The 21,052-nt window shown below is 44.5% G+C and overlaps 1 protein-coding gene across 1 annotated transcript in view; it reads right to left on the bottom strand.

Moving 5' to 3' along the window:
• Positions 1 to 10,765, bottom strand: part of LOC146809437 (circularly permutated Ras protein 1-like) — a 293,808-nt gene extending 283,043 nt beyond the window's left edge. Inside the window, exon 1 of the mRNA XM_085616287.1 lies at positions 10,639 to 10,765. The gene's annotated coding sequence lies outside the window, so the exon portion shown is untranslated. The remainder of the gene's footprint in view (positions 1 to 10,638) is intronic.
• Between the last annotated feature and the right edge of the window lie 10,287 nt (positions 10,766 to 21,052).

Here is a 21,052-nt window from a genome sequence, read left to right as displayed (position 1 = left end):
CCTTTAACTTGACCTGCATTTCCCCCATTGCCCAGCAGAGGTGGGACATAGGACCGGGTTCTCGCTGGCTGAGCACTACACATATAGATCTATGCTGGACCACCTGCAGCTTGCCCATATAATGCAATAAATGTTCAGATACATTACTGAGCGGTAGAAAAGCCTTGAACAAGACAGATTGGATGCATTACCCCAATAAGGGCAAATTCTGTACATATTAAAATGGCAAGATAGGTGCCAGGCATGGAATGGGACCGCTTGGCAGCTGTACCTGCAATCTTTAGGGGCTTGACCTGTCAGGCATCAGCAGAACCACTGCCATGACATCATCCCGTGTATATTGTATTTACCGCATATTTATGAATTTGCCATCCTGGCCACATAATCCACTGCCTGCTGGCAAAATATGCATATATCAGCAACACATTTTTTTAAATGTTGAAATGGATTTTACCGTTACTTAAAACACTAAGCCCAGCTCCCAACATTTTCAAAAAGTGGACTGGTCATATTTGACCTGCCATTGCTGTATTCAAGCGTTAAAGAGGTGAGGATTTTGCCCAGATGATGTGAACACACCCAATTAATAGACTGGTGTAGGCCTTTTTTCTGGAACAGAAAACTAAAAACATTCATACTTAAAAGTAAATCAAGAGGGGTTTACTTCCTAACACTGTTCTACAGGCAGCAGTTCATTTAAGATTTTCGTTTAAAATCCCAAACATTCTCCAGATCTTTCAATTTTCTGATGTCTTGAATTTTAAATTGGCTCCTAATTGGACATATATAGGTACACAAACATAATAAGTATTTAAAGTACAATACTGTTCTGCAAAGTGCTTAATGTGGAAAACAATAAGTGCAGAGGCCCAAAGTTTTGCTCAGAATCCTCCCGCCGGCGCTGTCGGAGGTCAGGGTGCTGAATACCAGGCTGCGTAGTCCTGATATCACCTCATGCCTCTTTAACCCCAGCTCCTGCCTCTCAATCTCACCCTTGCAGGTTCTTTTTCAGACGCACTTTCTCTCTTTGTCACTCTTTTCCGTGTTTCTCATCCTTCTTCTTTCCCTATTCAGGGGCCTATTTACAAGCCCCCTGCACAGCCTTGCGCCGTCATTTTCTCCATATTTACATGGATGCCAATGAGTCACTTTTTTAAGGTTCCGGCGGTGTCAACCTGTGTCGGAATTGGCTGCGCCAGGTTAGGATTTAATTAATGTAAGGTAGGCGTTCTGCCGGAAACGCCTACCGTAAAAGGGACGCGGTGTTATTTACAATTTTTTTTTCTGTAATGGGCCGCTGTGCCGCCAATGCCTCACAATCCCAACGCCTGCTAAACCCAGGCGTAGGGATGACGCATTCTCTGTGCCGTAGGGACCACACCAGCTGCAGTGACTGGTTTGCAATATGCAGTCAAGTCACAAGGTCAGTGGGCCACAGAAGGTAGGTATGTGCACGTAATGTCATAATTTGTGACATTACCGGCTGATGTCACACATACAAGTGGGTACTATGCCCACTTGTGTGTGTCACATCCAGGAACAATATGTTTGAGCGCAAGGTGACTTTGTGACCTATTCACGCTCAGACACATTGGTCCCCATTCAATAGGCGATGCGTCAGTGAAAACTGGTGCATCGCCTCTGTATTGTGACGTATTGCTGGAGTTCCATTGGTTTTCCCACCAACTCCAGCAATGTGCCAAAAAACCCTGTGTCATGGTGCCCCGTATTAATACGGCATATCTTTGGTGGCGCAAGAACTTCTGCTGTAGGCGCAAATAAACTGGCGCATTGATGCCTTAACGCAGCGATGAGTCCGTTTCTTGTAAATGAGGCCCTTAGTGTTTTTCTCCCTCTTGCTCTGAATCAAAAATCTGTCGAGGAAAAATAAGTGCCAGTCCCCAAAAATGAGTGCCAGAGTGCCCCATCTCCAGCCACCATTTCAAATTAAGTGTTGGTTCTGAGTGGTTATTTCATAAGGAAAAGAAGGTGCCTCCATACATCCTATAAATATTGTGAACACTAGGACGCAACGCCCATAGGGCTCACAGGGCTTCACCCTCCCCCCCCCCATCGTGTGTGTCAGCCCAGGCTGAGACAGCTTCCAGGGTACACACACAGCCAAACCCAAGTACTTCACAGGTCTTTAGAAGACCATTTACTTGGTAATGAGGCTCTGTTGTTTTTTCACCCCTTCTGAGAACTCCTGCACCTCCACTCTGCCTATTGCTAGAAGAATTAGCCCCCTCACACAATTATATATTATATTTCCTTTCCTGCCGTTTTGAGACAGCTAACAGTGGGGGCGACGCTCCTCCGCCGCTGCAACCCAACAGAACATTTTATCATTCCCAGCCAACCTCCATACCTGTCCACCTTTAATTTCAGGTATAGAAATAGCAGGCAAGGGGGGTGTGGCCGGGAGCACGAACATAGCTGACTCATAGGCTGGGAGCTCCGTCCCGGCCTAAAAAATATACTGTAATCCCCGGCTAGACGGTTGCCTTTGAGGCTCCCGGGGAGAGCAATACCCCCAGAGTCACTATATAGCAGCCCAAGATAGGCAAGATCGCGAGCGGAGGGCCGGCGGCAACTGCGCAGGCGAGGCACCCGAGAGGGAAAGAAGCCTGTAGGAAAAAGGCCCGGACCCTGTGGCCTGTTTCCTGCTTTGCGCATTCCACTGGATTCTGCCTGTGGCTGCGGCGGGTGACCCGACCCGCGAGGACCCGGCACAATACACGAGGCAAACACTGTGAGAGGCATGGCAAAAGGCCTAGTGGTCTTGAGACATCGGAGGCCCTTGCCCCGAGGGTCGGCACCAGAGGTAGAGATATAGGACCACGGACGAGAACATCCTGTGAGGCGACAGAGATATGGCCCCCCTGTCCCTCGGAATTGGCAGCCTGGGCTAACTGCTGGGAGATCGTGGCTGCCCGCCAGCCTGGAATCGGAGGCGGACCTATGTGCCGGCCAGGGCTTGGCCTTGAGGTGAGGTGAGACCCAGGGCCCGGGAACAGGGTGACGGGCAAGGCGCTCCCCACCCCCTCTGTAGCGAGAGAGAAGGGTCCAGGGTTCTGCTTGCGTGGTTGATTGGGCCACTCCCGGGGACCGAGCCCAGGGCTTGCAGTGGAACTCCTCTCAACTCTAGAGTGAATGTGCATTGAACTATTGGTGCCTGGCCTAGGTGGAAACGCAAGTGGAGCCCCACCAGACAAATGGGACAGGACTTACAGCAGGAAGTGTGGGAGGGCGCCTGGGCCTCCCTGGTTGCACCGGTGAGGCCTGGCCTGAGCTGAGTGCCTCCTCACAGTGACAATCCATCAGACTGGGGCGGGGAGAACCTGTTCCCCTCGGGCTGGGTGCCTTTGTACCGGGGCAGCCCAGAGGGGCAAAGAGTAGTATTTATTTATTTGTTGATTAATTAAAATCATTACAAAGGAAAAAAATAAAATAAAAATAATAAATATCCACAGCAACATTTAACTAAACATATACATATACAAATGAATTTTGCTTACAGCACCAAAACTAAAGTACCTTATAATAGCAGCAAATATAGACAATTTTAACAATATGCCAATAATTATTAGCAATTACAATTACAATTTTGGCTCCAAAACTAAAGTGCCTTGTGCTAGCAGCGAAAGGTTGCAGCATTTGAAGGGGTAAACTACAACATTAAAATAACATATACAGACAACAAAAATAACACATAATCAAGATAAATCTAAAAATACATTAAAATAGCCCACATACTCCCTAAAAAACGCTTAAAAAAGCATTATTTCATTACCCTTTTTCTATTATCTTTCATAACAGGTATTTTTTTTTACTTAAAATATCTGCTTTACAAAGTTTCTTTTCAGCCATGAAAACAAACTTAACAAATTGGCAAATAATTTGAATGTTAACACCACTTAGACATAAAATAATTTCAGTCCTACATGATCTAACCCCCAATTTCTTAAAAATAGGCTTCAAAACGATCTTCCACTCTTCTAACAAATTTGGACATAGAGTTACTATGTGCAGTAAGGTTTCATCACACAACCCACATAGCCTGCAAATATTCGACGGCCACTTATTCTCCCATTTTGGTGTTCCATCTTTAGTTGGGTATATCCCAAATCTTAATAACATGAATTTATTTTTAATCAAAGGTTTTAAATGAAATAGCAAATACGGTTGTGGCAACAATTTGCCAAAAGAATTAACTATTGACCATAAATGATTTTTTCGCCTCAATTCATCTTTGTCTGTTATAGAAGACAGTAAGGCTGCTGTTTGGTTAATTGATTTTTTATAAACCATTTTGCTTCTCACTTCATTTACTAAGTTTGGGCATTTAAAATTGCATAAACACTCATTTAAATAAGCTTGCCAACTACTCGAATATTCGCCTTTCGAAATCTCAAGCCAGCACAAATTAGCTAGCGAGCCCTCTTCAGTGTGAGATAGTGACAGTAAAGACTTTAAATATGTAGATTGTCGGACCAATAACTGTTTTTTTATACCAAATTCAAGTTTTAAATTAGCACGACTAATATATCTGGGAACCCTAAAAACAGATTTATACGTCCTTACTTCTATGTCATCGAGCAATTTCGCATCCTTGCCCCGAAAGATAGTAGAACCGTAGTCCAAAGATGGAATTAATTTTGCTCTCATGACCTTCAGCAAATGTTCATAGTTAGGGCATACTAACTTATCCCTCAGTTTTCTAAAAGCAAATGCCAGTGAAATACCCTTTGCTTCAAGATTATTAAAATGCTGCCTAAATGATAAACCGTCATCAAATGTGATTCCCAGATATTTGTATGACTTTACACTTTCAATAACCAAACCATTAATATTCCATTCTTTCACTCCCAAATTACCTTTTCCCATTGTCATTATTTTAGTTTTTTTTATATTTATTGATAATCCGTTTTGTGTAACATATATATTAAAAGAATCGATTAATCTTTTCAACCCTATAACAGTTTGGCTTAATAAAATGGTGTCATCTGCATATTGTAAATATTTTATCTCTTTATCCGACACAAAAGGGGAATGAGAGTTAACATTATTAAAATGGGCTGGGAGATCAGACATAAAAAGATTCAAAAGGCAAGGAGCCAAGACACATCCTTGTTTTAAGCCTACATTAACTTCTAGGCGACGGGTTGTATGTCTTCCGTCCCCAACTTTGATCTGTGCCCAAGTATCGGAGTATAATAATTTAATCATTTTTAAAAGTGTTTCAGGTATACCCCAATTAATTAATTTCGACCAAAGGACATTTCGGGGCACAGAATCAAAAGCGGCTTTTAAATCTATGAAACAAATATACAATTTTTGTTTCCTACACTTGGCTCTTTCGCCTAATAATGTCAATAAAATCAAATTAGTATAAGTTGACTCTCCCTTTCTAAAACCGGTTTGGAGATTTGGAATCAAATCCTCTGTTATAGCCCATGATTCCAATTCATCCAGCAGACAACTAGCAAATATGTTCGCATCTACATCTGTTAATGTTATTAAGCGATAGTTTGCGGGATTATCCCGGGGGCCACTTTTATAAATTGGTTACTTCCCTGCCATGATTCCGGGATAAGACCTGTTTTGAGCACATCATTAAACAGGAGCATTAATAACTCTGGCCAGTTCTTTATCCTAGCCTTAAAAATGGCATTTGGAATACCGTTTGGTCCAGGCGCTCCATTAGATCTAATCTTATTTATTATTTTCTTTACTTTATCAACAGACCATGGCTCAATATCAGTAAAACCTATTGGATCGTAAGCGCTAAGATGTGACCCCCCATCTACTATCTCAGAATTGCAAGGATGTGACCCCCCATCTACTATCTCTGATTGGCAATGGTGTGGATTACATTTACCTTCATCACACTGTGGGCATTGAAAAACAGTTTTCAAATTATTAAAAAAGTTTTCCCAACTTAATTCATCAATATTGGCACTTCTACTTCATTAATTACAATTTTCAAGGTTATTAATAATACCCCAAAATAGCCGCACATCATTAAGTTTGCATGCACAATGTAATTTAGACCAAGTTGCTTCATAATATGCCTGTTTAGCCTTCCAAATTTCATTCTTATAACCCTTTTTCAGATCTCTAATTTGTACGGATATCAAGAAATATGATGACCCTTTTGCATTCCTATATAATGATCTTATTGTTTTATTAAGGCTTCTTTTAAGATGTAATAAACGATCAGAAAACCACACTGGATTCTTAGGATTTAATATTAAACCTCCAGATGGTTTCTGGTTAGAAAATTCAACCAGGAGTGCATCACAGAAACCAGACCAAAGATCGACCATAGATTTTCCCTCAGCATTAGCAACCTTAACATCCACAATTAAACGGGTGAGAACTTCTTAAATTTCCTTCTCAGTTTTATCATTCCATATCAACCTTTTAAGATTAAAAGGGGTAGAAACCGTTTTAAATATTCTGGATTCAGGCAGGTAATCAAATGGAAACTTAAAAGAGATAACTTGGGGGTGATGATCGCTCTCGATCCTGGGAACTATCTCATAACTTTGGACTAAATTAAAAAGTCTCTCTGAAATAATTGTGTAATCGATTATTGAGGTACTACCCATTTTATTAAATATCGGTATATGTTCTCCATCCTGTATAATCTTTAAATTATATTTTATAAACTCACAGTTTATCCATTGAGATAAAAGTTCTGAGTGAATTGCCCGATTTTTATACGAAACAAGATGCATATTAAAATCCCCGGAAATGATGATCATTGAATCCAAGTGATCAAAATATAGCGCTTTCACCATTTCCCATAAATAAGTAAGTTGTGTGGATCTAAGCTTTTTTTTCGAACTCATATAAACATTTAAAAAAATAAGTGATTGTCTAGCAACTAATTTAACACATTGTATCCATTTTACTTGAAAATCTATCTCAAAATGTTTAACATCAAGACTCAAAGAAACATAAATAGAGAGACCACCACTTGGACGGCCCCTAGAGGCCTCATGCGTTGCCACATTCAAGTATTCAAAATAACCAATCAGCGGTTCACTACATATATTCCATGTTTCTTGCAAAATTAAAATATCAAAAGATTTTAAAAAGCCTATAACATTTGAATCCTCAAGGAGTGTTTTCAAACCGTTCGTATTCCAGGAACAAGTTTTAAAATAATTTAATGTACTATTTTGAAAAGGCCTGCATCAATCTGTTTTCTCAGGGTTTCCATTTGATAATATTGACGGAAGCCAACTCCAATCCTCAACCGGATCGGTGGCTTTCTTTAACTCTTCACAAATTCGTGAACCTGGCTGGCAGCTCCTGATTTTAATACCACACGACACATTTAAGTCCATCGATGGACCTGAGGCACCCTTCACTACTCTAACATGTGATGCCCTGGTTATTTTCGGTTCATCCTTCTTTAAAATCGAGGAACATAATGGCTTAAATGGTATTAACGTGGTTGGATATTGCAAACCTTGCAATCTCCATACTCTGATACCCCATTTCTCAAATTTATTAGAATTAGCAATTATTTTACTAACAATATCATCCCTTTGCCAAGTTGTAATCGTATTCTCCCTATGAGTGTTATCACAATCTTTCTTGAACCCTACACATTCCAAATCATCTGATACTACATCCTTAAGATCTGGAATTGTATTTAATAATTTCAAAATATTTCCACGATTCAAAATATCATAAGTACCTCTCGTAGAATATTGAGGACAAAAGACTAACTTCCTCTTTTCAAACAACAAATCAGAAGACTCTATATTATCCTTATCTCTAGAGTCAACTAGTACCCTTTCCCCACTAGGAGGTGCCAAAACAGAAGTTGTCAAATAGTTTAACTCAGTTGGCTCTAATGGCTTTTGGTCCTGAATACAGGGTTGATCAGCCTGATACTTCCTACTGTATTGGAAATTAATAGGATTTACAGATTTTTGATAAAAAATGTTTTGAGTGCCATATTGGACAATCAATTCATCTCTAGACTGGTCAGACACTACGGCCGCTAACTTTGTTTGAGCCTGAGCTTTAGGCCCTATACTTAACTTAGCCTCCTCGTGCATAGCGCTGTTACCCTGTTCACAAATTTGTTTGACCTTCAAGTTAACCTTAGAATCTGTCGTTGAACTAAAAATAGGAAAGAAGGCTTTCGTTTTAGGTTCAATACATATTTTAGGATCATTACTAACTATCTCACTTTGGAGTTTTTTTTTCCTGTGATAATTTATTATGGCTTTTCCTTAACCTTTTCCTTGATCGTTTGGACAGAATCTCAGGATTAGTAATGTCTCCAATTGCTTGACTTACATTAGGATTAATCTTTTTCATCTTGGAATTTTTACCAACACTTAAAGTTTGACTTGGCTCAGAGTAACCACCAATTATTTCTTCCCCCACCAAAAGGTCCTTATTATTAGCACTTTTAAGACAAACATGGAAAACCTTCGGTGATTGCGGTTTGTTGGCATCATTTGCAAATTGGTCATTCCTATCCAAAACTATACTATTTCTACTAATCACTTCTTCTATAGGGAATTTATCATTAGGTAATGACCCTAAGATAGCAGGACCATTTAAATCATTTTTTTGCCTGTTAAGTTGCTCGATTCTTTTCTGTTTGCCAACAATTTTACTTCATGTACCATAGAGCTAACAATTGATGGTAAGTCTGAAATTTTATCTATCAGTTGTGCACAAGTACAGGTTATTAACTGATTCTCTTTGTCTGCCTGTACCTTAGTAATCAATTTAGTTCGTTGCAGAAGCTTTGCATCAATTCCTACTACATGGAATGCCAGTGTGTTAAGAATATCTACCTGAATATCTAACTTATCTGAGTGAAAATTCAAAGCATTAGTGATTGAGTCCATGGTATGTAATAAACAATCCCAAATACCACGCTCAGTTCCAGAAACATTATTTTCCAAGTCACTAGATCTGACTTGAAAGTTCCCATCAAATTTAGTTAATAAAGATAGATCAACTATATTAGTAAATTTACTCTGCTCATTTGCATTTGGAACATTAACCCTACTCGCCGCACCTGGAACCAGTAATGATTTATTAATAATAAAACTATCTTCCAGATTTATACTCGACTGGTCCAAATTGAAAGGTCCAGCTTTACCCTTTTTGTCTAGTTGATCCATTGGGCTGGATACTAATTCATCCAAAACTGTTTTTATTGTAACCAACCCCCCTTTAGAATATAACTCGTCAATTATAACATCTGGCACAACAACCACATCACTCATATTATGAGCCAAACAGGAGGAGATATCAATTACTGACCCGCCGTTTTTCCAATTTCGGCAGTCGTTTTACTAAGCTCCTTCTGTCTGGTAACCTGAGAGTCATCAACCATAATTAACTCAATAGGGTGCATCAAAGCATTGTGTGACTGTGTATGAATTTGGGCTTGTGTCTGCAACTGACCAGTAGATGATAGTAAAAAATTAGACAAAAATGGCACTACATCCTTTTCAACATTCTTATCCCTATCTTGTATTCCAGCTGCAACATTCGGTTTTTCTATTTCTATTTCCAAAGAAATCTTAGACTCTGTTTTTACACAAGAGTGAACACTTTTTTCACATAGTAGTAATGGTAATGGGGATGTTACACAGTCACTGACAGACTCAATGTCTTTATTTATATTTCTTTTTTGTTTTTGAAGCTGATTTTGATGATACTTGAAAAAGAAACTCTTAATGGATGGCTGAGTAGCAGGAGTTGAATTCTTACAGATCTGATCGGGGATTAAAAGGGAAGCATCCGATTTAGCAGACTCGTTCATATGCTCAATTAATGCAATACTAGCACCACTACCTTCCTAATTTTTTTGACAAGACTTTGATTGAGACTTTGATTGAGACGCCACATCCAAGAATTCTTCTGTCTTCTGGCGTTTTTTTGATTTTGGCAGAGCCCCTCACTGACGGCCTGATCTCATTGTCAAAATTTCCTGTGGCTGTGGCCTTGCGGCTTCGCGGCTTACCAGTCAGTCAACCTCAATTGCCACTCGACACTTATCACTCGAAGCACCACTATGCCAATATGCTAAATACACTGGTGAAGCCTCTAGGGGCGGAAGCCAGAGCAGGAGCAAACGCCAGACGGCAGATCAAAGCTCCTCCACTCGCCCGCACAATACACAACCCAACACCCAGCATGGGTGGTGACCGGGACCAGAAAACAATCAGCTTGAGGCTTGGGGCTTGATGACAGACCGATCAGCTCCTCTATAATCCTCTGTGATCGGCGGCTCAGCAGCAAGAAGCAAATGACAGAAAAAACATGAAAACCATAAAAAACCATGAAAATTGTCAATTGCTCAATTATAAAGATTTTAAAACAATGAGCAAAAATAAATGAAAATATAAATTTTACAGGGTCCACGGGGGGCAAGGAGCGAGGAGCACTGGAACAAGCGGCGTGCGTGCGGCGTGCAACCTCTGTCCTCCGCTCTGCAGCACCTATTCAAACTGCGCGCTCCTCTTTTAAATAAGTAAATTACGGCCCCCTTTCTTGTAAAAAGGATTTAAGTTCTTAACTGTGTTTGGCAGTGCAGTGCGTTCTTCATCAGCACCACTGCGATCAATACACACTGAGGCCCCCTACCGTCCAAAAGGATCTCGTGGCTCTCAGTGACGAACGAGTCGTTCTGCTCCTGCCACTCCCGCCGCTCCTGCCGTGCAGGCGGCCTCGTCGGGAGTCGGGAGTCTTGTGCTCCCGCGTCTCCCGCGTCTCACGGTGGCAGCGCAGCTTCGCAGGGTTTGCAGGTTTTTGCGGCCCCCCGAGGAGCACAGTAACTCCTCCGCTGTAGCTCCTCTGACTGGGCCGCCGGCAGGCTCGTGTCCCTGGTCCTGCGAGCTCTGTCTCCGGGGAGCTCCGGATCTCACACCGCAGGCCTCAAAACGAGCTCCGACACCGACACCGGGCTCAGCAGCGGCACGACCGGCCCAGAGCTCAACGCCAGCAGCAATTCTCCAATAAAGTAGAATCTCCGTAGATCTGGCCCTAGGACGGTTCCGATGCAGGTGACCGATCGCGGCCCGTTCACGGAGGGAGCTTCCTCACCCGAGCACGTCGCTTCACTCTGCGCATGCGCTATCACCACCAATTGGTGAGGAAAAATTGCCACAGCTGTCCGGTGCTAATTTTAGCAAATGGTACAGACGCCAACTGCTCATATGGAGCGGTTCTCTTCGTTGCGACTGTCCGACCGGCAGAGAGGGGCAAAGAGATCGGGGTTATTCAAGAGACTGCCACCAGCCAAGACGTAGTTCGGGCCCCTATCCCACGTAATTGCCAGTGTTGGCGCAATTTGGAGGAAGCCCACGGCAAACCAACCCAATAGTGATCTGTAGCCCTGAAAACTAAAGAAGCAAACCGCATACTGGGACTAGCACGCAGAGTACCTTTGAGATACTTGGAGCAAGGGCACACCAAGAGCAGAAGAAAGGTAGCTGAGTGAATTGTCTATATTGTCGCACAGCCTTAATCACTCATGTACCAAAATGCCCAGGCAGAAATTGAACACTGGGGGCACACAGTCCAACACAAGAGATCCCTCCCCCAACCTGCAAAGAAGGAGGGCAGTGAGACTACTAACACAGAGGCCTCACTCCACCTGCACCTGGACAAAGTATTTTCAGCAACTGCGGACACCAAGGCAGCACTACAGCAGGATATCGGAGAGGTCTTGATGGGCTTGGGGGTCCCACAGGCTGAGCACCACAAACTAACTGACAGAGTAAAAGATGCGGAGGGTGCAGTGGCGGAGCTCCGGCCGGAGTAAAAATCAACAACCTCTCGACTGGAGGAACTCTCAACTAGGGTGACGGTGCTGTAGCAGCTCGCTGAGGATGCTGAAGGGTATAGTAGACGCAACAATATAAGTCGTTGGTATCTCGGAGGGCGCCGAGGGCCCAGACATTGTAGCATTCTTGGAAAACTGACTGAGAGCCGAAACGGCCCTGACTGTCTGTCCAGGTTCTTCACACTTGAGAGGGCACATTGGGTTCCTGCGCGCCTCCCTGCACCTGGAAGGCTTCCTCATCCTGTGGTGGCCAGGTTCCTTTACTACCAGGATCGTGATAGTATCTTGCAGCAGGCCAGGGCACATGGCCCCTACGCCTTGGACAATAGCAGAATATTGTTCTTTCCGGACTCCAGACTTCGCAGCTAGGGTGCAGGCACAGCGAGCATCCTTAATAGAAGCCAAGAGAGCCCTCTGAGAGGCAGGTCTTCAATATTCCCTTGCATTTCCAGCGAAACTCTGAATCATCGATGGAGCTATCTACTTTTGTGACTCCCCTAGAGGACACATGGGCCTGGCAAGAGGCGTATAAAAAAGGGGCGCCCATGCCAAAACCGCAACCAGGTCCCCGAGCACTGAAAAGCGTTGCCAGGAAGAGGCAGTGTCAAACAAGGAAGACGAAAAAACTGCAGAAGCCCGCAGCATCCCAAACACAGCAAGACAGGAAAGCGGCACTGCAGGCAGTGACACAGATCATGTCATCACAGAAATTTGACAGAATGACAGATACTTCCTCAGAGCCGAGAGTCCTAATAATGGATTCGGAGGACATTACAGGAAATGAATAATCCTTGCCACAAGTAAGCCCTCGCTCAGATGATGACATTATATGAATGATTCATGGGCTGGATTGATACACATCTGAGGCTGGTACCCCAGAGGGAGGGCATGATCACATCCCTGGGAGCTAACTGGCCAACCCCTAACTTATATCGTGAGCCGGGACAGGCCCAATGTCCCTGTTCTTCCTTGATCTCCCCCCCTCACCCACCAGAGTGACCCGCCAGATAAGCTGAGGGCGGCATTCTCACTGTAATGTGGTTGTTTGTTTGCAGGTTTGGGCAGCTGGCCGTTGCTTGGCTGTTCTTGGGATGGGGAGTTTGTTTGTGGGGTTTGTTGTTTACTACTCTGGGGTCTACAAAATATAATCCTGTTCCGATGCTGGGGTCAAATTAAAAGAAGGAACGTGGCGGGAGGAGTGGAAATGTATACCTTTCACAGTTATGACTACCAAGAATACTAATATTGAGGAGGTTAAACTCTTGTCCTGGAATATTCGGAGCATGAGTTCCCCCGCTAAACGCTATAATATCTTTAACTAGATTCGCCGTAGGGGTACGCAGATAGTAATGCTTCAGGAAACGCACCTAAAAGCAGAGGAAGCCGAGGAAGTACCGCATACCCGAGGGGGGCCCTGTTGTGGATAAAGCTGGGTAATCCCTTTCAAGCAACACATACAATTGTTGACCCAGAGTGACATTATGTCATAGTGAAGGGTACATTGATGGGTAGGGAAGTGACAGTGAGGAGCATCGACGCCCCAAATCAAAATCAGACCCAAATCCTACAAGTTTCCAAGCCCATATCGGAAGTGGCAGCCTGTGACTTAATCATGGATGGGGATTACAATTGCATTGTAGATATTGACATGGATAGGTCCAGCCCCCTCCCCCCCCACTACATGGTACGGCAGTAGCTGTGACATCTAAAGGCCTTCGAGACTGGATGAGTGGGTGGAAACTCTTTGATATTTGGTGACTACACAATACTTAGCAGAGGGAGTACTCCTTTTATTCCCCACTTTATGGACTACACACAGGGTTAGACATGTTGTTATGCTCAACACAAATTTAATCAACAATGACAGGAGCGGAGTACCTGGGGCGTACCCTCTCGGACCATAGCCCACTACTTCTAAGATTCTCCCCGACCCCCGACAGTGCATCAGTCCCGGTCTGGTACCTTGACCCTAGCCTCCTAAATGAGGACTGCTTTAGACAACAATTGCCCACTTCCATCTCAAATTATTTCCAACTAAACCAAAACACTGCGTGCACCTGTCTAATAGAGCAGGAGCCTTTAAGGTGGTGGTGAGAGGCCAATGTATGGGACAGACAGTGGGCATGCGTAGAGAAATCAACAGAGAACTCCAGACGCTGAAAACACAAATTCACACCTTGGATAGCAGATTGGGAGCGGAAGGTGAGGTCAAGGGAAAACATACGGACGCCAAGAGTAAATATAACATAGTTCTGGAACGCCTGAGCCTATTAGATCTCCGAGCATATCAGAAGAGACAACATGAAGAGCGGGGAGACTACTAGCATGGCTGACTAAGCCAGAGGGTAGATGCACCCCTATCCCTAGCCTTCGAACCGCTGACGGACTAACGGTCTTTCCACCTAAAATCATTAGCACCACATTCAGGGAATATTATGAAACTCTCTATGGAAAACCGGAGAAAGTGTCAGCAGAATCTATGGTAGAATATTTAGAGGCTTTACGTCTTCATGGGGTGAACCTGGCTGTACAGAAGACTCTGGGAGAGGTGATTTCCACACAGGAAATACACCTGGCGATTAAAGATATGGCCAGGGGGAAGACTCTGGGACCAGATCGTCTCCCTGTGGGGTTTTTCTCCACCTTTGCCTCAATAGTGACCCCCCCACCTTAGAAGATGTACGCATTACGTTTGGGCCAGCTACCGACCTCCACGAGAGAAGCACTAGTGGTTCCACTGCACAAAACTAAATCGAGTCCGGCTGGCATGGCGGGCTTCTGCCCACTGTACATGTTAAATTGAGATTTCAAAGTGCTCAGTATAATTTTGGCCACGAGTTTACTCCCATATATGCCAGATTTGGTCCAGATGTCTTAAACGGATTCATCCCAACTAGATTGACCTCTGGAAACCTGAAACGACTATCATGTTCTATTCCATCAAGGCATTTCCGCATACCCGGATGCGGTGGTGATGGCAGTTGACCTAGAAAAGGTATTCGACTCCCTGTGTTGTGACTTTATACTGCAAGTTATGAGGAGTATGGGGTCAGGGGAATGATGGTTGCGATGGGTACAACTGCTTTATATGGCCCCCGCTGCCAGAGTCAGAGCGGGCGGAGTGGTCTCCACTTCCTACACCATCCATAGAGGGAATAGGCAGGGTTGCCGCTGTCGCCCCTGCTCTTTGCTTTGGCAATTGAGACACTTGTAGAACGCTTCAGACAAGAGGGAATGAGACATCGACTGCTCCTGGACCGGCAGATACATATAATCTCTCTATATGCGGATGACCTATTGTTATATACCAGAGACTGCACCCAGAGTATATCTCACGATATGACCATCTTAGAAGAATTCGCAGGGCTGATCAGACTCTGAGTTAACACTTTAAAAACTCAGATATTCCTGCTGGCACCCTCTCTATTCAGACCTGGGAACCTTGGATAGGCATTAATTGGGCCCCTGGCTCCTTTAGATACTTGGGCATGCAGGTGTTCCATAAACAGGCAGATCTTATGGAGGGAAACCTCAATCAAGTGCTTTGCTCTCTGAGGTCATGTGTGTCATTCTGGCGTTCCCTTAAATTACCTGTTACGGCCAGGGTGGCACTGTCCAAAATCCTCACACACTATGACCTACCTCCAGGGCAGTTCTTAAATTATCACACTATGATGGGAACCTTTACTGCACTATGGGGAAGGGGCAGTCATGAACCCGACACGCATGCAGTCATACAGGCAGTGGTAATGCTTGGGTCGGCGAGGCATTTGGTGAAATGGATATATGCTTCGATTATGAACCTGAAAGAACAGCCCTTAGCCCGCCTCGAGGAGAAATGGGGAACCCTGGGCAGCCCGAAAATAAATTCCAGAAACTTTTACTTCAAATGCACACAATTCAACATTTTACACATGACCTACCTTACTCCCCACAGGCTCAATATTATGTATGGAAGGATAGCCAGCATTGCCCGAGATGTGAACACCCGGGTGCTAGATTCGCACACGTTATAGGAGTGCCCGGTTGTATGGTATATTGGCATAGGGTCATGGAGGTCCTGAATGAGGTATTGCCGCGATCTTTGCCTGCAGTGCTTGAAATGGAAAAATAGAAGTGCAGGTACTCTAGTACAGAGTACCTGCTTGTTTCCGAGAAGTGCCGGTACTCTCCAATTAAAAGTATTGCATTTCTCATGAGAAGTGCCAGTACTCTCCCTCTCTAAAAAAGTGCCGGTACTCCGTACCTGACAGTACCGGCCCATTTGAAGCACTGTTTGCCTGTTAGCTTTATTCCCGAGACCCAAAGCGAAAAAGTGGGCCAACATTTGTTGATCACGCACTAGTCTTGGCAAGACGATGCATTGCTCTCAGACGGTGGGCAATAATAGGACCCAAGGTGCCCGACTGGGAGAGAGAAGTATTGGCCTGGTCAAGGGCAAAAAAAAGGGTCCTAACAGGGGAAGACAAATTAAGTAAAAGGCGTAAACCACTTGCTGAGCTCTGGACCGAGGTGGTGTGAGCGTGGGACACTCGGGGGAAAAGGAGACGGAGAGAGCTCTGTGGGTACCTCCGCGGGGAATAATAGAGAGTGAGAACCTCGCCCCAATACCACCCCCGAGAGATAGCAATACAGAGCCATAAAGGTCTCACCATACAGTAGGATAAGATACCCCGAGAGGTCCTTAGCATTGAGACACCTAAAGCATCGGAGAATTCTGTCAGACATGCAATAATGAGAAGTACTGGTGAGTACAGACCTTGACCCAGAGGGAGTTAGCTGTTATTAGTTTATTATGTTAACAAACTTTGTACAATAACACAAAAAGAGATATATTATTAGGCAAACCTGGAGGGCTCTCCTGGCATGGCATAGACGAGGCAATGTACTGTAACTAGCAGCTGCTTTGTATAACTACGAACAAATGCGAAGAACGATTGTACTTTGCACTACTTAATAACTACTCTTTGTTCCCTTCTCCTGTATAAGTAACCATTTCTCATTGCACTTGCCCTAACATGGATGACTGGATATACAACGGAAAAATGCTAATAAAAGATATTTATTCAAAATAGGTATAGCAGGCAAAGGCTTCTGTGTTAATAAACATTACTCGGGGCTCACACAGCCCCCCCTACCCCCCCCTCGACCTCAGAACCCCTTCTGCCACAGATCACACGCCTTCAGAAAAGCCTTCAAAATCTTCCTTTTTCCACAGTCTGGTACAAGTAGCTGCAGCATACATTACCAAGGTCTCTTGCTTTCAAGAACAATCTCCAGGCTTCTTGGAGCTTCCCTCTGAGACTGGCTTTGCTTCCAGCGCTCTGGCCTCCTCGCCCTCACTTCCTGCCTCATATCTCAGACAGAAGTAATGTCATACTTCTGCTAATCGACTGAGCCCGCGCCTACGGGTGAATGCTTATAACCTGCGCCCTTCAAACAGAAGCTTTTCAATGCGACACTTAGCAAAAGTGACTTTCCCCCAGTTAATCATTCACAGCTTATTCAGACTGTACACATTCCAAGCAGTTATCAAACCTCGTGTAGAGATGAAAGTCGCTGCTTCAGAGGTGCAACCACGCCCCATGTTTGTGTGTTGTGTTTTGGTTCTCAGCTACCTCATGTCCTCAAGGTCACCAGCAGCCTGGATTTATACTTAGTGTTTGTTTCTCAGCAGAGTACTCGATGCTGCTTAGGATAAGAGTGCAACTAAAGCGAGCTCTTTCTTCATCAAGCAAAGGAGGGGGTGCTTAGTGGCTTTGACAATTTTCAATCAATCAAGTTTTTTGTGAAGCAGGACTACTCACCCCTTAGGGTCTCAGGGAACTGTATATCAACCTATACAGGCCCTTTCAGCTGTATCCCTGATAGGGGAGCTGGCCACACCTCTCAGCAAAATCTACACCCCGTGGAAAGATAGTTTTGTCAATGATATTTGGAATAAAATTATTTATGTCGAGCAATATTTCTGTGTGTGGCATCTGACATTCAACCACTTTTGATCCAGATTCGCAGGGAGTAGCAGGAGAAGCTGTGTTTTCGGTTTTCCTCCTTCTTGCATCTTGGCTTCGAATACTCCAGTGTTGATGTCCTGGGAGCTGCGGGTGCCACCGGAGATGATGGCCTTGGAAGCCTGGCAAGTCAGGGCCTTCCTGTGGAGTGCTTTGTAAATGATGCAGCAAGTCCTGGAGGTGCAGGGGGTGGCAAGGGAAGCCGGTAGAGCTCTTCGAGAGCGAATGTGATCCCGTCAAACATCTATGCACCACGATCATGGGTGCAAATTCCTGGAGGGTGCTTTCAGATGGGCGAGGTGGGATTCTGGCAGCAGGCGGTCTCCATTGAGATGTTTCAGAACCCGAGCTTGTGCTTCCAGAATGAGGAACTTAACTTTCCGAAGCACTAATAGTTGGTGCCATGCGATTCTTGGACTCCGAGCAGTGAGGGGACGAAAGCTCAGAAGTATCAGTATGCAAGCAAAGTCACAGCCCCCAATAATTCAATGTTATTGTGCATGTGTTATATTTGTATATAGCACATTGGCTCCACAAAATACTGGGTACCCATACTAGGGTCCGCCCATGATAAAACAACCCCCTTCAGGCAGCAGACACTGGTAGTATCCCTGGCAGACCATGGTGTTCTTTCGCATATGTCTGACTTCAAAGACCCATGCACACCCATCCATCTCTAAGCAGACGCAGCCTGCCAGCCCTCCACACTCTACGTAAAGTTACAGTGAGAGGCATGGAGGGTGAACAATGCACTTCTTGACAGAAATACCATGAATTTTTTGATTTGAACTTACATTTTCACGTGGAAAGACCCTCAATTGGCCCCTGGCATCCCGCTAGAGACCTCAGCTTTACAGAACTATTTGTCATCTCGATAAAGAACCAGCAAACACTCTGAGCTTTTGCCAAAAGGCATTTGCATAAGAGGATTTCTGGCATTGACTAAGGACTTACTAGATCTCAAAACCTACTTGGAAATTGCTATATGATTGTACAATAGCTGTGTGTGCACCCTGCTCCCCCCCCCCCCACCCCATCAGTCCTAAAACACTTCAAGTGCCAGAATGCAAGGGGAAGCTGCAGATATGCCGAATAGAGGCCATGTGCAAATATGTTACGATGTGTGCTGTCAGGATCTGCAATGTCTGAATAGGTTGTGCCCGGCAGTATGAAGAACTGGTCTGCTGCAACCGACGGCGCTCCTGCACCCAGTGGAAAAGTCAACTCGAAGGAGAACCTGCCTGAGACAGCACAAGGAATGGCTGGCCACTGATGAGGACTTCTGCCAGCTCAAGAGAAATACTAGGTCTCTTCCTCCAGGGAGGAATCTTGGTGGACTATCCATCGGGTTACCTTGCCTGAGCTAACTATGGGCTGTTTGTATGATGCACACTGACCCTAAAGGAGGGCCCCAACCCACCTGGTGAGTGCCTTCAATCCTGCGGGTCCTCCCTCGGCCCGGGAAATATCGACATCAACCAAGACAGGGGTCTTCAAGTCCCCCAGAGCCCCTGGGTGAAACTAGCAAAGAGCCGATTCCACACCTGCACCTCCCTCTCCACCTTGAACTGAACTTGGACCAATCGGATCCACAAGTGGCCCACATACAAGTGGTCCCTTCACCCTCTGTTTCTCCACCAATGCTTCAACCCGTCCCCAGTGCAACAGTACTGGGTCCCCTGAGGTCACAGGGCACCGGACAGGCCAGGAATCCACTTTGGACACTGCGTTACCTTCTACTTCCAAAAACACCAGCTAGGTGCTCTCGCTTCGGTGCATCCTTTTTGAGTGGACTTTAGGATGATCGCCGCAGATTTGGGGGAACTCTCCGAGTCGACTTGGCCAGCTTTGCACTCGTTTTCAGAAATGTGGCAAAAAAAGCAGCAAGTCAGCTGATACAATGTAGCACTTCATTAACTGACCTGCGGGGAGTGAAACTCCTGTGATCCTCAAAGTCACAGACCTGCCTTCAAGGAACCAGTCAAAGCCAATCACAGTCACTTGATAAAGGATTATGCTGAGCCGTCTGGGCGAGTAACTCCCTTAGCAGTTACTTCAGTTACTTACCTCCAAGAGCAACAACTATATCTCAAGCCATGCCCTTGGCTTCAGAAGTTGCTAGGAGCTTTGGCTTAGCCTTGTTCATCTTTATGTTTTTTTAATTTGCTGATCCTTTCTTGAATATAAAAATACAGTCTTATTGATTTTTACAGAAATAAGACTGTTAGGACACTAACATTTACTATGTTATTACTAAGTCAAATTGAACCCAAGTCTGTACCACCCAAAATATGACTTGACCCTTTGAAAGGGGTCACACTGGATAGTCATATATGTAAAGAGATTATCTGTAGTGAATGTGGTTTGTCTTTTGACTGAGGATGTCTTCTGTTGTATTTGTTCTTTCTTGTAATTATTAATATAGCCTTATAGTCCACTGCTGAGGGTTTTACTGGTTGTTAAAGGCCCTGAACCCGAGCAGCAAAGGCCTATAGTGAGGGAGAGGACCTTCAGCAACAGGTATAGCCAAAGGGCTTTTAACAGTATTGGAACATTCTACCCACTAAGGATAGAATGTTCTGAATTAAAAAGGAAGAAACATGAAGACAAACTTTGGAGTGTTGAAGCTCCGGGCTTATACCAGCCATTATAAGCGTGGAGCCACTCCAATGTCTTCAAAGGAGCTCCCAACATTTCAATGTTCTATTATAGCCATATAGCCTGCCGTGGGGGCTCTACCGGCCATTAAAAGCCTGCTCCAGCGTTAAAGGCCTGAGCCAAAGGCAAAGGCCTTAAACAAGGGAGCAGGATTTTAATGGCGGGTAGAGCCCGCTAAGGAGGGCTCCAAGGCTATTAGAACATTCTGCCCCTAGAGGGCAGAATGTTCTCATTTGTAAAACAAAGGCCTCACAGAGCCCGAGGTGATTGGAAATCCAGCTATGATGAAACATTGGAATGTTGATGCTCCGGGCTTCTACCAGGCATTAGAAGCCCTGGGCACTCCATTGTTCTCAATGGAGCACCCAATATTCCAATGTTCTAATATGGAATAGAGAAGCTAAATTCACTGGAGGAAGAGCTCTGTTTATGCTGACTGTGATACCAATAAAAAATATTCTTTTCAACAACTGTCGAAGAATTGCTAAGTTGGTGACAAGTGCCATCAAGGACAATGAAGTGCTGACGGTGAGGCCACCACAAG

This window comes from Triturus cristatus, chromosome 7, assembly GCF_964204655.1.
Source record: "Triturus cristatus chromosome 7, aTriCri1.1, whole genome shotgun sequence".
NCBI classification, from domain to species: domain Eukaryota; kingdom Metazoa; phylum Chordata; class Amphibia; order Caudata; family Salamandridae; genus Triturus; species Triturus cristatus.
This window is presented reverse-complemented; position numbering and strand designations above follow the sequence as displayed.